General features: G+C 41.0%; 1 protein-coding gene across 1 annotated transcript in view; it reads left to right on the forward strand.

Annotated features, from left to right (window-relative positions):
• The window catches only part of LOC147000918 (uncharacterized), a 63,918-nt gene extending 61,540 nt beyond the window's left edge, over positions 1-2,378 (forward strand). The window contains exons 4-5 of the transcript XR_015045410.1: positions 1,278-1,420; positions 1,873-2,378. The gene's annotated coding sequence lies outside the window, so the exon portion shown is untranslated. The remainder of the gene's footprint in view (positions 1-1,277; positions 1,421-1,872) is intronic.
• Positions 2,379-17,410: the final 15,032 nt, after the last annotated feature.

Consider the following 17,410-nt stretch of genomic DNA (forward strand, 5'->3'; position numbering starts at 1 on the left):
ATTGTTGGTGGCGCTTTGTCTCACAATGCTTTTCCAGGACTTTTATGTTTGTTTGGTTTCTGTGTTCATTTGTTCTGTTTTTTGATTTTAATCTCAAAGTTTCTTTTTAAGTATATTGTGTTTTATAGTTTAAGTTTTTATGTAAATTCTTTTTGTGAATTTGAGTCTGTGTGTATAGGTTTCTTATACTTTTTCTTTATCTTCTTTTCATCTGTTTATTTTCATTTTGTCATATTCCAGTTATTTGTTTTTTCTAATTAATAAAAAATGATGATGATAACAATAATAGTTATTCAGATGTTTAATCTATAAGAAGAAAAAGCAAGAAAGGGTATGGATTTGAATGTGTGGCACAGGGCAGGATAATCTGCAAGGAGATGGATAAGAAGAGAGGCAACCTATGTTCAATAATAGAAAAAAAGAGAAGACCATCAGTGTACATTGTACTACTCCTATCCTGTGATGAATCAAATAAAATGCTCTATGATATCAAGGATGACATCATACATTCATGAAGTTCTCCAGGATGGCATCCTATATGTAGAAATCATTTTCTAAAAACATAATGGCCACCAGATGAATGAAGAAATGAGACATTAATGCTTATGTCTAAATTACCAATGATTAAACAGCCTTGCCTTCATGTATGGTTTACAAGAACCTCTTTTGTGATTATAAACTTGCATTTATGGTTGAACTACCAATAGCACCTTTGAAAAGAAAAATAATTGTCACAGAGAACATGGCCATGCTTGATCGAGCAAGGAAAACACACATGTGAGGTTTTCTCCCTAACAGATTCCTGAAGCTTCCTTCTAAGTAGCTAGAAATCAGTCTGACACAAAAATAGCAGTGACTAAGGAGATTAAAAGCTCATCATATAACACTGTATTGTTAAAAATGCTTTCATAGGGAGTGATTTCTGTCAAATGCCATCTTTTGCTTTCTTTACATATGCATGTTATTTGGTCTTGTTTAACATTTTATTTGGAATTACAATACACCACTGTTGCATTTACCACAGTTGCCTTGCTTTTGCCTTTTTTTTTCTTTTTTCTTTTTTTTTTTTTTGCTATTTTCTCTCGATTAACATTGTCTGACCTTCCTCTTCTGTTTTAGTCATCAAAAATATATTAATTTGATATTATGGAGACATTTTTCCTCTCTTTATTAATGATTTTATTTGTTTAAAATTCAAATGATAACCCCCTTCCCTCTTTCCCCTCCACACACTCACCATCCCATCCCCCTCTCCTCCTTGCCTCCACCCACTCCAGATTCACACTGCTCTATCATCGCCCTACACTGGGGCATCAAGCCTCCACAGGACCAAGGGCCTCCCCTCCCACTGATGCCAGATGAAGCCATCCTCTTCTTCATAGAGAGCTGAAGCCATGGATCTCTCCATGTATACTCTTTGGTAGGTGGTTTAGTCCCTGGATGCTCTTAATGGTCCAGTGGATTGATATTGTTCTTCCTATGGGGTTGCAATCATCTTCAGTTCTGTCAGTCCTTTCCCTAACTCTTCTGATGGGGTCTTGCCTGTGTTTAGACAGAAATGATTCTGGGTTAAAAATTTTGATACAGATGGGTGGCCCAATCCCTCGACTGGTGCCCGTGCCTATCTACTGGAAGTGGTCTCTACAGGTTCTATATCCCCTCTGTTGGATATTTTGGCTAATGTCATTCCCCTTGGGTCCTGGGAACCTCTCACTTCCCTGGTATGTGGGACTTTCTAGAGGCTACCCCCAGTTCCCCATCCTCTAGTGCTACGTATTTATATTTCCTGATCCTCTGTACTTCTCTCTTGTCTCTTCCCATACCTGATCCTACCCACCCTTTTATTATGTCCCCTTCCTCACTCCCTTTTAGGTACCTATGAAGCAACTTCATTGGAAACTTTTGCCCCAAGGAATGGCTAATAGCTTTCCATTATGTAAAAAAATTTGTTGCTGCTTGGAAACAAGAAGTTAGGACGTTGAATCTTTCAGTGTCTATTGTTCCTTATATGGATATTTTATCAGCTGATCCCTCTGAAGGAGTTTTTCTACAAGCCTTGGCTCTGATACAAGGAGCTTTAAAAATTTGGAGTGGTTGTTGTTCAAAGGCAGTATCTTCTGGCCTCCTCCAAGGGGCTGGCTTCAAGTCTCCAGCTCTGCCCTCTGCAGCTCTCTAGGCTCAGGTGGATCCACTTCACTGATGCTGCTATTCTTGGAGATCATACCATGGTACTGGCATCTCTCACAAGTGGGGTCTTCTGCTGCAAATAGGCCCCACCAATAGCCTCTCATAAGCTCTCTTCATGATGCCAAGCCTCAACTCTTTTGCATGACCTCTCCATTCCTGAGCTGTCAATTAAAACTGAGGCTGAACCTTCACCAATAGCCCCTGATGCCCTGATCCCGTCACCCCTGACTGCCATGTGTGACACAGTGACACCCCACCATATGACTCCTGACCCAAAGATACCCCAACCCTGCCCAAGCGCTGCTCCTCGGCGCCCCATTCAGCTCACAACCTGAGCGAGGCCTTTGGATGATGATGGGACACAGAGTGGTGGTGACACCCCTCCCCTCCCCAGCCCCCCGGAAGCCTGGGCCAAGGCATGTGATATTGGGGGGGGGGGCGGGTTCCTATGTCACCAGAGAATTACTGGTGCATGCGGTGGGTGCTAGGGGTCAGAACCTGGAGTGCCTAGTTGGCAGGGCTGAGGCTCGGTTGGAGTGAGGTGGACAGTGTTGAGGTCATATCAGGGTTACAGGACAGTGTCATCCAGGTCACAGGGCAATATAGAGGTCATGATGGGATCAAAGGTTGAGGTTTACATATGTTTTCGGGGTCAGGTGTAGAGTTGGGGTCCAAGTCATAGGTCAGGGATCACATAGGTGGTTGTTGGTCACTGCAGCCAGGGACTGGGATCACCATGCCTTACAGGAGACCCCGGGTGAACTCTGGCCACACTCCAGCCCTGCCCCCTCGCCCAGCCCCCTTGACAGCTGCCTGACCCAAGCCCGACAGGGAAGAGAGAGGTGGGAGGGGGTTGAGGGGAGGTCCTGAGCATTGGCAGGATGGAGCAGAAGGAGGACAGAGCCAAGGGTGTGACAACACATGACCCCGCGTGACCCCTAAGCTCTCCAACTTGGCCATGCCTGCTGCTCGGATCCTGCTGAGCGCTCAGAGTCGCCGCCATCGCCGCCCCCCCCCACCCCCCGCCTCCCCGCCTGTCCCACGGAAACCCGCCCCGCCACACGCGCGAACATGCACAAGTACTCTGTCCCTGCGCCGGACCCCCACGACCCTAAGTTGCTGCAGGTGCTGGCGGCGCTGGTGTGGGGCTGCTACTTCCAGTTCCCATCCGGGGAAGGTTGTCAACTAGTGATTAGCTTGTCTCATTACAGCTCCTGATCTCACTTAATCTGTCTCCCTCTGAGCGGCTCTGAGAGCAGACCCTCAGCTCTTGAAGACGCCTGGAAGAAGAAATGGAAGCAGGAACGCTCACCCAGTCATCATTCCCAAATCTATAAGAAACTTCCATAAGGAATTTTCTTTTTTCTTTCTATCTTTTCTTTTTCTTTTTTTAAAGATTTATTATTTTTAGAGTTTTACCTGCTTTTACACCTCCAGGCCACAAGAGGGAGCCAGATTCCATGACACGGAGTCATCTGTCCAGCCACCAAAAGAAGGTACAAAATATCACAGCACCTGCTGGAATTCAAACTCATGACCTTTGGGAGAACAGTTTGTGCCCTTAACCGCTAAGCTACCTGTTCTCAGTTTTTACATTTGTCCTTTTGGCCTCTTGGCCGCCTGAGGCGACAAGAACAGGACAGGGAATCTGCGCATGCTCACTCGCCGGAGGCGGGTTTAAAGTCCTGTCTCAAGTATTTTTCTTTTTGGAAGAAATGAAGCTTTTACTTAAACTTTAGAAGAGATGCAAAATAAAACCCACGTTTTCCTGGGGAGCCGCGAGAGAGCGCCGCAGCCCCCGCCGAACTCCTTCCCCGCGCCAAACCCTGGTTGCCGGCTGGAAGCAGAAGCCGCACCACAGCTTTTTTTTTTTTTTTTTTTTTTTATTGATAATAAAGTTCAACCTCTGTCTCGCTGAAACATGGAAATAAAGTTTCTTTATTTTTTATAAATAAATTTATAAATGACTTCCGGTGGCCACAGGGAGAAAACAAAACCAAGGATCTCTCAGAGGCCGTGAAATGAATTTCTAACCTGGAGCCAGACTTGTGATCCTGAACATTGGCAGAGTCTAGCCTCAGCTCGGGAAAGAAGAACCCACAATACCAAATAGATTGGGAAAAAGTACCTTTGCCACATAATAATCAAAACAATAAACATATAAAGAATTATAAAAAAAATACTGCAATGGAAAAAAATTAATAAAAACTGAACAGAACAAAACCAAGTAATGCATGAGAGCAGACCTATAAGGTTTATACCTGTCTCCTCAATGTCTACTGTAAATACAAAAGGGTTTGAACACAGGTGGTGCAGACTCTAAGAAACCAGCCTTGTTTCTACAAGCCTATGGTCCAAATGTTTTGGGCAGATTCAGAATCAGCCATGATAGGGAAGCTATTCAGAGGTCACTGCCTGATCTAGTAGGCGAGGAGCAACACAAGGGACCTCACATATGGCTTATACTTCCCATCCCAGAGAGGACCCACCACCCAGCTCCCACTGCTCAGCCACCTGCTCCTCTCAATTGTGGGCAGTGACCCTGTGTCTCAACTTCAGAGCTTCCCTGAGGTCCCCTCACAGCACCCAACATCTGAGCTCAGAGCTGGACACAGAGAACCATTCAAGTCTGCACAGCCATAGTGAACTTGCAGAAAGGCACCCGGAAGATCCCCCGCAGCAATGATCCTGCACTTACCAGGGCCTGTCTTCAGACCTTGCCTGAGCTTTCCTCACAGTACTTGCCCTCTTCTTCCTGAAATCAAGGTGACTAGCTTACATAGCCCATTACTCAGGTGCAGCGTAGGCATCAATCTGACCCAGTGAGTGGAAGGGTGCCTAGGCAATTAACATTAAAGAGGGATTTTAGGAAACAAGAGTTTTGATTTGTGGCTTGGTGCTGGGCTCAGGGAAACTGTAGCTCCCTTTCCCCAGATGATAGGCAGCAAACAACCCTGGGAGAAAACCAGAAACATAAGGGAAACACCGTTGTGCCCTCTTATTAGACAGCGCATCTTCATCAGTGGCGAAATAGAGAAAAACCACAGTTGGATTAGTACAGGTTCTCTAGATAAACATATCTCAAATCATAGAAGGAATCTCTCTATGTAGATAGAAAGGAAATTTAATAGAATGTCCCAATAAAGGCTCTCAGCCAACAGAAAGAAGAAAAATCAAGGATTGGTTGATATCCTGCTGCAGGTTATTATAGCTGATGTACCAGAATTCTAAAGAAATAAGTACTTATTAATGCCAGTTGTAAAAATCACACAAGCAAATCACCTTTGTTTTATATAAAACAATGGCAAGAATAAAAAAAAAAATGAAAGAACTACCCTGTTCAATGTCTTTTATATATGCGGGATGCCAAAAGAATACATTGCCTAGATTAAAGTTGGATCTCAACATCTCAAAAGATCAAGATTAAGCAAGAGTTTCTCAATTCAAAGGTATAATTAAGAAATATTATATATTAAGAAAAATCCCCCACAGTAAGCAGGACTAGAGTTAGGATTAGGCGATCAGAGGGCTATGGTTAGGATTAGGATAAGGGTCGTTAGGATTAGGGTTAGGGTGGTTAGGAAATTAAGGTGTGAGGTTTAAGATAGGCTTAAAGGTTTAGGATAAATCAGGGTTAGGCTCAGGGGTAGGCTTGAGGTGGCCACTATTATTCTTATATCCCATTGAATCTCTAGTATCTCTATCACATAAAGAAGAAATATCAGGGTTAGGGTTAGACTCAGAGTTAGGGCAAAGAATTTGCTGTGCTATGTAAAATTAGCTTCTCTCTTTTCTCTCATCTGCCTTCCTAGTCCTCTATTTCATAGTATGAACATCTTCTTTCCTGCCACAACGAAAGTGGCAAGTGGGTTATCCAAGAACCTGGAATTCCCTGATGGGAAATATTTTTATTTTACCATGGGGCCCATAGAACAGAAAGCCATTACTGCTTTGGTTGTTCTAAAGTTTAACCATGGGGATCCCCATAAGATGGAAGCAATCATGGGACTTGGTGCCCCTCTTTAGTAATTATATCAGAAATAAATATGATATGTCTTCACCAAAGCTTTTGTTAATATAACCACATGGTACAAGATAAAATGGTGGCCAACATTATTCTTGATGGACCCACTGAATCAATAGTATCCCTATTGCACAAAGAAGAAATATCAGGCCTACAATGTATTCATTTTATATCTTAATGATTTGTTTTGGTCTTATTCTGATAGCTTCTACCTTACATATTTAATGGCTTCTCAAAAGAACCTAAAAGTTTTTCCACCTATATACCTCCAAAAGTAGCATACTAACAAAGGAAGGGAAGATTTGGATATTCACGGAACCGAATTGATAATCAAAGCATAAGTTGCCAAGAGCCAGAGAGACAGCTGCCAGCAAAGAACATCTATGCCATGCTATGCTGTGTCTCACTGTCAGTTATTTCTGCAGATAATTTTCCTCTGAGATAAAATGCCCTCAGTACTCTTCTACTCTAGACTTGTCTGGTTTACTTTCTGCCCAAACTAAAACTATGCTGACTAATGAACTCTATGTGAAGTTTTCACTTGACACTGAAAATTCTAAAAAAGGAATCCCAGACAAGCAATAAACACAAATTCATGGCTTATAAAAACTTGGCCTTCTATTAATTATGTGTAATCCATTCACATGCAATCATAGTTTGTCATTCATACCATGTATGTAATAGCAAATTCATTACAAGTAAAGTTAGCGTAACCTAAATTTATTTTACTCATAATGAATTGAATTTAAAAATTACTATGAAAAGGCAAATAAAATTTAATTAGTGAATATAAAATGATAATATGGGCCTAAATCTTTCTTTGGAATAGGTAACAGGAGGATATATATTTATATATTAACGTCTATTTTTAAGGATGTGATCATACAAATCTGGTCACAATGTTATCTCATTGACCCCTATCCCAATTCTAGTATACAACATGGTCTCCATCCCTTAAGGTTCTGAGTTACTCTTTTTTTTTTTTTTTTGAGACAGGGTTTCTCTGTGTAGCCCTGGCTGTCCTGGAACTCACTCTCTAGACCAGGCTGGCCATAAACTCAGAAATCTGCCTGCCTTAGCCTGGGATTAAAGGAGTGTGCCACCACTGTCCGGCCTGAATTACTTTTAAATAGTTTACCACTACTAGACCAGGAGCTGTTATTCATAGTGGACATTGTCCTCACTTATATAAGAATAACATATCTATTCTTTTAAATATGATAAATACATATTTGAGTTTTCATATGGACATAAACATGAAGATGATTTAAAAGATATTTATATCCAGGAAAGCCTCTTTAAAGACAAATAAATGCATAATGATTAAAAGGTCCAGCACATCCCAGCATGTGAATATTCAGGAGAAGTCTTACAAAGGTCAAAGCATGGAAAAATCATTCATGAATACACCCAAACTGTACTTTACCAAGCTAACTTCAGGAATACACGTGTTGAGTCATCAAACATAAACAGACATGAAAATGGAATCACCAGAGGACCTTGCAAACATAAAAACTGTATAAACTGTTTCAATTTGTGTTCTATCACTGGTCTACATCAAGGAATCCACATAGGAAAGAAAGAGCACAATGGTATAGTGCTTGATAAGGTTTTTAACTCTAAGCAAATACTCAGGCTGAAACAAACCAATAGTGGAAAGTAACCTTACAGATATAGTGAATGTGCCAGATGTTTCACCAAGAAATGCAAGCTTAGACAACATCAGAGAATCCATACAGGAGAGAAACCTTACAGATGTAGTGAATGTGACAAATGCTTTTTTTTTTTTTTTTTTTTTCACAAATACAGTCTTAGTAGTCATCAGAGATTTCATACTGGAGAGAAACCTTATAAATGTAGTGAGTGTGACAAATGTTGTACCAACAAACACAGTCCTAGTAGTCATCAGATAATTAGTACAGGAAAGAAGCCTTACAAATGTAGTGAATGTGACAAATGCTTTACCCAAAAATGTAATGTTAGTAGTCATTAAATAATTCATACAGGAAAGAAACCTTGCAAAAGTAGTGAATGTGACAAAAAGCTTTACCCAAAAATATAATCTTAATGTTCATCAGAGAATTCATACAGGGGAAAAACCTTATCAATGTAGTGAATGTGACAAATGCTTCACTCACAAATATGATCTTATAATTCATCAGAGAATTCATGCAGGAGAGAAACATTATAAATGTAGCGAATGTGACAAATGCTTTACCAACAAACGCAGTCTTAGAAGTCATCAGAGAATTCATAAAGGAGAGAAGCCTTAAAAGTTTAGTGAACGTGACAAATGCTTTATCCACAAACACAGTCTTAGTATTCATCAGGTAATTCATACAGGAGAGAAACCTTATAAATATAATGAATGTGATGAATTCTTTAGACTTAAATGTAGCCTTTACACTCATCAGAGAATGCACACATTAGAGATTATTTACAAATGCAGCAAATCAGACAAACCCTTCACCAAGAAAAATCTTCTTAACACTCATCAAAAAATACATACAGGAGGGTGATCTTTCAAATGTAAATGTTCAAAGTCTTTACTGTTAGCTCATCTCTGACATCAGAGACTACATACAGGAGAGAAACCTCAGGAGAAAAGATCTTTACCTGAAAATTAGTTCTAAGGAAATATCTAGAAATTTATATTGAGGTAGGGGTGGGGGTGGGGGAATGGGTAATTTCTACTGGAAAACATGTAGCATGTATTTTACCAAAGTGGAATTCTTTGCAACACTTGAGGTTCCACACTGGAGTCTATTATGAATATCAGGAACTTGAGAAAGCATTTAAGTAGTGTTCAAGTCTTAGAAACTAAGAAGCATTTATGCTCGAGAAACTCTGAAAATGTGACAATGAAGGAAAAATTTCAAATTGTTCACTGTCAAATATTTCATAATGAAGATCAAGTAGAGAAGCCAGAAGAATGTGTAACTCTTTGTTGGAGACTGAAAGAATCCATTGCAGAGGAAATCTGATTATGGTGGATAATGCACCTCTCAAAATAGAGAGTGACACCAATAGCATTCTGTATGTTTAATTCAAATGAAGAAACTCAGACAAATCATATTTTTTAAAAGAGGGTTTGATGAACTAAACCACCCACATGGAATGCTCTTCATGCCAGTATTCCTACAGATACACAGACTGCCCTGAGTGTGAAGTATTCATAATCTGTATCATATGCTGGTTTCAAGTGTCAGGATAGGAGCTGTCTTTGAGTCCCTTGTGATCTCAACCAACTCCTTCCTCATAGTCCTGGATGTAACTACAATACATTTCATTGGTTGAACAAGTTGTAATGGGTTGTTTTCAGTTTCAACTTGGGACAGGTAGATGAATATGTGTGTTGCCTCTCTGTAGACAAAGTCTCTCATACAACATGCTGAACCCATTACTGTTTTCTCCATACTTGTAACATAAAATTAATACTAGACCAATATTTTGCAACCTGTCCATAGTAACTTGTTTGGAGGTATTCTGAATGTCTAACTGGTTACATAAGACCACAGGAAAACATGTATTTCTTAGGAGTGACACATTCCTTTGTCTCTAGGTGAGTCCACCTACATTAGTATACTGTGAATTTGTTGACAGTGCTGTAGCATTAGAACTGTTAGACCCACTATATCTGAATGCAGTTGTGTTAACTAAATAAGGGAGACTGTGTTCAGTGCTCCTGCCTTACTGCCATAGTCTGAGGGATAAGGCTGCTTTCTACCTTGAATTCCAAGAAGAGTGAGAGAAAGTTCTACCAAGAACAAATGAAACTATGGCTTCTAGGTTGTCAGTGACAGAAAAAATCCACTGGACTGTGTCATTATGTGGCTCTTAAATCATATAGTACCAAGTGATTCAACTTAAGTTCAGTAACCCTCAGAACAATGTTACCCATGGGCATATATTACAGACCATTGTGGTAGCTTCCTGTTGTAGCTTAACACTCCACTTCATATACCACAAGGAATGCATTAGATTTTAGTTCTTTTTGTTAAATAATTTACAGAATGGTAATATAATATCACATACATCTGAGAACATGTCGTCCTGAAACAAGATTAAATAACTTGCTTTACCTAGGTATTATCTTAATCTTAACTTCAGGTTTTTCAATTAAGTGCAACTTTTTATTTTTTATTAGATATTTTCTTTATTTACATGTCAAATGCTATCCCCTTTCCTGATTTGCCTTCCAAACACACCCCTATCCCCTCACCCCTCTCCCTGCTCACCAACCCTACCACTCCCAGTTCCTGGCTCTGGCATCCCCTTACACTGGGGCATCAAGCCTTTACAGGACTAAGGGCCTCTCCCACTGATAAGCAACAAGGCCATTGTCTGCTACATATGCATCTGGAGCCATGTGTACTCTTTAGTTGGTGCTTTAGTCCCTGGGAGCTCTGAGGATACTGGTTGGTTCATATTGTTGTTCCTCCTGTGGGGCTGCAAACCCCTTTGGCTCCATGGGTCCTTACTCTAGTTCCTCTATTGGTGACCCTGTGCTCAGTCCAATGGTTGGCTGAGAGCATCCACATCTTTATTTGTCAGGCACTGGTAGAGCTCCTCAGGAGACAGCTATATCAGGCCTCTGTCAGCAAGCACTTGTTGGCATCCAAAAGAGTGTCTGGGTTTGGTGACTGTATATAGGATGGATCCCCATGTGGGGTAGTTTCTGGATGGCCTTTCCATTAGTCTCTGCTCTACACTTTGTCAGTCCTTCCATGGGTATTTTGTTCCTTGTTTATTATCCATCTGTCCTCACTGTAGGGGCTTTTTTTTTTTTTTTTTTTTTTTTTAGTATAGAATGGAGTTTATTCAGGGCATGGGGAAGGGAGTTGACTGACAGAAAGGCAGACAGACAGGGAAGAAGATTGAGGAGTTGGGGAGGAGGACGAGGAGGGAGGAGGAAGAAGAACAAGAATAAAAGGAGGAGAAGGGGGAGGAGGAGGGTGCAGGAGGAAGATGTAGAAGAGGAAGAAGAAGAGGAAGAAGAAGAAGAGGAAGAAGAAGATGAAGAGGAAGAAGAAGAAGAAGAGGAGGAGGAGGAGGAGGAAGAAGAAGAAGAAGAACAAGAAGAAGAAGAAGAAGAAGAAGTAGAAGAAGAAGTAGAAGAAGAAGAAGAAGAAGAAGAAGAAGAAGAAGAAGAAGAAGAAGAAGAAGAAGAAGAAGAAGAAAAAGAAGAAGAAAAAGAAAGAGAAGAAAGAAGAACAGCTGTAGCCATGATGGGAGAATCAGGGGCTTTGCAGTCCAGGTATTTTGACACATTACTCTAATCCCAATACTTGGAAGGATGAAGCAGGAGGATATGAAGACTATGTGAGATGCCTAGCAAGACATTGCTTGTCCCATGAAAAGGTGGGGGCAGAGAAATAAACTAAACAGGTAAAGGGGCTTCACTTTACCTATTGTCTACACATATATAAATGAAAGTTTTGATAAATTTGCACTGAGTATTGTTCTGGCTATTTTTGTGTGTCGACTTGCCACAAACTGGAGTTACCATAGAAAAAGGAGCTTCAGTTGGGGAAATTCCTCCATGAGATCCAGCTATAAGGCATTTTCTCAACTAGTGATCCTTTGTGAGCCGGCCAGAGGCTCACATGTCTGGGTTCGAGCCTGGGAGGCAACCTGGGCTGAAAGAAAAGAGGGAACCTAGGCGGTTAGAGAAATAATGGAACCAAGACATGCTAGTCTGCTCAAGGTTCACATGTTTAATGGCGGACATGCTTTATAAAGGAGGGAGGAGGGGTATTCCCACCAATTCATTCATGGAGCCTGGAACCAGCTGCAGGTGGTGACATGCAGGATAGGGCATAGTCTCCAGAATAGCTCCGGGGGGCCTCTCAGCAGGTAGCAGTATCTTGAAGAGGAACAGCTACAGTGGCTGAACTATAGAGTAATCTAGGGAGGAAGGCTCCACCCAAGGTAATCTCCTTAGTGGCAGCAAAGTCAAGGTCTGGCTCAGCCTGCTTCAGGCTTGTTGGAGGTTATAGTGATCAAGGTGGGAGGGCCCCTTGTGGGTGGTGCAAGTTTGACAACCTAAATTCAACCCCTAAGACCCATATGATAAAAGGACAGAACCAACTCCTTTAAGATGTCCCCAGATGGGGGCTGGTGAGATGGCTCAGTGGGTAAGAGCACCGGACTGCTCTTCCGAAGGTCTGGAGTTCAAATCCCAGCAACCACATGGTGGCTCATTATCACCCGTAATGAGATCTGATGCCCTCTTCTGGTGCTTCGGAAGGCAGCTACAGTGTACTTACATGTAATAAATAAATAAATTAATTAAAAAAAAAGATGTCCCCAGACCTTTACATATGTGCTATGGTTTCTGTATTATATATTTCATACATAATACAGTAAGAGCTTTAAAATGGTCATGCATTTTGACTCAATATTACATTTCATTTTAAGACTAGCTCTCCTTACATAATAGAACTCAGAGTTCTCTTTCCTTCTGACTTCAGTATTACTTTGCTTCAGAATCAATCCCCATTACTAGATAGAGAAGCCACTATCATCTGGAAAGGGACAACACTGCCTTTAGAGGCTTGGTACTTATGCTGTAGGACTCTGTCACTCTGCTCCTGTTATAAGGCATAACAGCTAACCCTGAACCCTCAGCCTCTGAACCTGTAAGCCAGCCCCAATTAAATGTTGTTCTTATAAGAGTTGCCTTGGTCATGGTTTCTGTTCACATCAGTAAAACCCTAACTAAATATACTTGGTTATACTCTGTTGCACCCACCTAGGCTGGCAAGGAAGATACAACATGGTTGGATTCTTCTCAACAGCCTTTATTGCAGGAATGCCTTGATGCTGCTACTGGGACTCTGGGCACCCAGGGAGGTCTGCTTATATGCACCAGAGCACAGGGAAAGGCTTCGTGTCCTCCTGAGATTGGTCAGTCTGCCGGCACCTAATTTGCATGCACCCACTGGGGAGGGGTTGGCACCAGACTCAGGCTTACACCTGCACTGATGTTGTTTATGACAATGGCACACCGGAAACCACTCGGGCTTCTCACTCTTATATACTCTCAGTCCCCATGCACTCACGGCAGGCCACGCCACCTCACCAGGCACGCAGCTTCAGCCAATCAGGACTGCAGGGGCGCATCTCCACCAAATATGGACTTGTTTACACCACCAGCATCATGGTGCACCTGTGCAGCTCTCATGATGGTCATGGCTTATTTTCAGGTGTATGAGGAAGTCAGGTGCAAGTCATAAGACTTAGCTGCAGTCCCGGGTGCCATCTAGGGACTGCTGCCACACCAGCTCCTCACAATACTCCATAAAAAATCCCTTGAAACAGAGAAAATTATTGGTATATTGAATAATGCTTCTGCTAAAGGGGTAGCTCATAGAATTACTCCTACTTCTTCATCATTTGTTTTTCTTTCCCCCTCATCACAGGAATTACATATCAACAGGGTAATGGTGTTAAAGAAATTTATAATGTCATAATTCGTTGAACTGAACCACAAGTCCTTGTTTACAAGAAATTATAGATTTGATAATGATGGGCAGGGCATATCTTAAGTCACTTACAGGTAAAGAGCCTACAGAAATGGTTGTGCTATTAAAAAAAATGCAGGTTGGTTATTTGCTCCATGAGGATAATAATTGGCAGGTAGCATTAGCATGTTACTTATGATCTATAGATAATCATTATCTTAAAAAAAATCTCCTTTTTGGGTATTTTGAAGATACCTTAAAATACCCCATGGGAATTGCCTAAAATTATATCTAAAAATCCTATAGAGACTGCTTTCTATGCTTTTAGAGATGTGTCTTCAAAAAGGGCAAGAGGCTTATGTTTTATATATAAATTTCATATCCTCCACCAAAAAGATTCTATTCACCCCTGGTTGTATAGCTCAACAGTTCCAACTGTAGTCAGCTAGATTTTTAAAAAATTTTTTTCGGCCCCACTCGCTCCAGCCATATTTATTTCATATAGTGTGAGTACACTGTCACTATCTTCAGACACAGCAGAAGAGAGCATCAGATGCCCACTACAGATGGTTGTGAACCACCATGTGGTTGCTGGGAATTGAACTCAGGACCTCTGGAAGAGCAGTCAGTACTCTTAACCACTGAGCCATCTCTTCAGCCCATTCAGTCAAATTTTTTTTTGAGACAGTTTTCTCTGTGTAGCTCTGGCAGTCCTGGGTCTCATTCTGTAGACCCAGCTGGCCTGGAACTCAGAGATCCCCCTTGCTCTGTCTCCTGAGTGCTAGGATTACCGACATGCACCATCATTGCCCAGCTAACCAATCAGGTTTTATTAGCTGTTTCTCAGCCACTGAATATTTTAGCTGGCACTGCATATTGTACTCAAGCTGTTGGTTTAGAAACTGTAGGACTTAAACCCAACCCCACTACTAATGTTATCCCATAATGACTTCTCTAGCTTCAGGTGTCTGTCAGACAATGACCTCAAGTTTTCCTGACTCAGTATGTTCATTCTTATCTGGCAGCTACCTTAGCATCCACTAATGCTCTAGTTGATGTGCTTGCCTCCTCACCACCAATACTTTCCAGGCCACTCAAAAATCTCATGAACTTCTTCACTTCTTGTTCTTTCACACCACTGCGCTCTACTAGTGGAATTAATTCTCAAGAGTTAAAATAAAACAGTCAGAAATTGGACATTTCAAATATGTTCATGTAACGGTTAATACTTTTTCTAATATGGCTGTTGCTTCTTGGCTTCAGAGCTAAAACAATCTTGGGTCTCATTAGTCATTTATTATACTCCGTTTTCTTTCTAGAACTCTTCTTACAACTGAAAACTGATAGTGAGTCCTGCTTATACTAGCAAAAGTTTGAAGGAGTTTTGCAAATTGTGGAATAGTGATCATATTACTAGAATTCTTTACAATCCACAGGATAACATTATTCCAGAATGACACATATCAAATACTTAAATCAGAAAATTTAAAAGTAAAAAAGGGGGTTTGTACAGCCACCTAAATTCCCACATACCATGCTACATTTAACTATGCTAACTTTAATTTTTCACACTAACTAGTTAATTAACTTTCATTTTATGTGCATTGGTGTTTGCCTCATGTATGTTTGTGTGAGGATGTAAGATCTTGGAGTTATAGACAATTTTGAGTTGCCCTCGGGGTGCTGGGATTTGAGTCTGGCTCCTCTGGAAGAGCATTCAGTGTCCTTAACTGCTGAGCCATCTTTCCAGCCCTGATTTTCTTTACTTTATAAGGATAATGCTGCTTCTGTTGTTCAAAAGCATTTTCCCTAAAGGAAACATAGTCTCAAGGATATGTTAAATCCTAAACTCTTCCATGGAAAGAACCAGATGCTCTTTTAATATCAGGCTGGGGCTATGCATCCCATCGTTTGAAGGAACAACCCTGTGTGTTTAAGTTTCCTGGCTCCTCTAGTGCAGTGGTTCTCAACCTGTGGGTTGGGACCCTTTTATGGGTGCATCTCAGATGTCCTGCTTATCAGATATTTACATGATGATTCATAACTAGCAAAACTACCGTTTTGGAGTAGCAATGAGATAATCTTATGGTGGGAGTCACCACAGCACCAGGAACTGTATTAAAGGGTTGTGGCATTAGGAAGGCTGAGAACTGCTATGATGATTTCGGGGTCTTACAGCTTCCTCTAAGTTTCAGTTTGCTTTTTCTTTCACTCTCACATTCTCAAAATGCAGTGCAATTTTCTATTGGTTGTTGGAAGAGTGATATAGTAAGCAGACCAGAGGCCTCAGGGCCCTTGGTGATAGTTTACTATTTATGCCCATTTATTCTGTTTATTTCTTAATTACAATCACGGGTTTCTACCCTACCTTAGGCGATTCAGATTAAGATACAAAACCTCTGTATTTATAATAAGCTTTAGACAGCACGAGAGCTGGGCAGACATCTACCTTCTAAGCTATAATCTACTTCCCTATCAATGCACTTGAGATATGACTTGCCATCTTACATCTGGGCTCTTACAGCCACATTTCTATGATTCACCTACTCCATGGCATCTTATCAATCCATCTTCTCTCTCCTTGTGGTCCTCCTCAGAACCTGAGCCCAGGAATTGAAACTCCAGTTACCTCTCTTTTTTGCCCAACTATAGGCTGTAGGCATCTTTATTCAACCAATAGGTTTAAATTAAAGAGCAAGGTTACATAGCATCACTTGGTGTATGTTAATATTTCCTTGTCTCTGTGGACAACCAGATCTTCGGGGGCAGTATTTACTATTATAAAACATAGCAACAGACCAAACCTCAACACCTGTTGTTTGGCATTTGCTGTAAGTCATCCTGGGAGCTCCCCCTTACTTTCCCCTTCTTTCCCCCCTTCTCCTGTTCCCTTTGTTTTCTCCCTTCCCCACTTGCTTTCCCCCTTCCCCCTTTCCCTCTTCCCGTCCCTTCTCTTCTTCTTCTTCCTTTTCTTTTTGGAGATAGAATATTTCTATATAATTCTGGATAAGAACATGCTATGTAGACCAGGTTGGCCCACCTCTGCCTCCTGAGGGCTGGGATTAAAGAGGTGTGTTACTACACGCAGATGAGTTTTCTTTATTAAAATATTTATTTTAAATACTTTTTAATATGTGTATAATTATGTGCACATCGATGCAGGTGGGTGCTGATGGAGGCTAAAGGTGTCAGATCCCCAAGATCTGGAGTTACAGGTGATTGTGAACTGCCTCATATGGATGCTGGGAACTGAACTTGGGACCTCTGGAAGAGCAATACTCACTGTTTATCACTGAGCTATCTTATCTACCCAGTCCCAAGGATTTTTCTTTTAAATCTTTTTCTTGACTAAACAGTTGTCTAGAATGATGGTAAAAAATATTATGGAGGAACTTTCCTCTAATTACTAATTTATAATTCTTTCTGTTAAAATATGGTAATTGTAGTGTGCTGATGTAATTTCTACTTTTTAATATTTAAATATGTTAGTGCATTTTAATTAATTAATGTGTCCACATGTATGGAGGTCAGAGGACAATTCATGTTAGTTGATTTTTTTCCTTCTATCACCTGGGTCCTGGGAGTCAAGTTCAGGTTGTCAGGCTTGGCAGCAAACACCTCTACCCATTGAGAGATACATCTGTCTCTATTTTATATTCTTTATTTTGAGATAGGGTGTCATGTAGCTCAGGCTGGTATTTTTGATTGTCAAGTTGACTACATCTAGAATTAA

Source organism: Mus caroli, unplaced genomic scaffold (assembly GCF_978045245.1).
Source record: "Mus caroli unplaced genomic scaffold, Mus_caroli_1 scaffold_15, whole genome shotgun sequence".
NCBI lineage: Eukaryota > Metazoa > Chordata > Mammalia > Rodentia > Muridae > Mus > Mus caroli.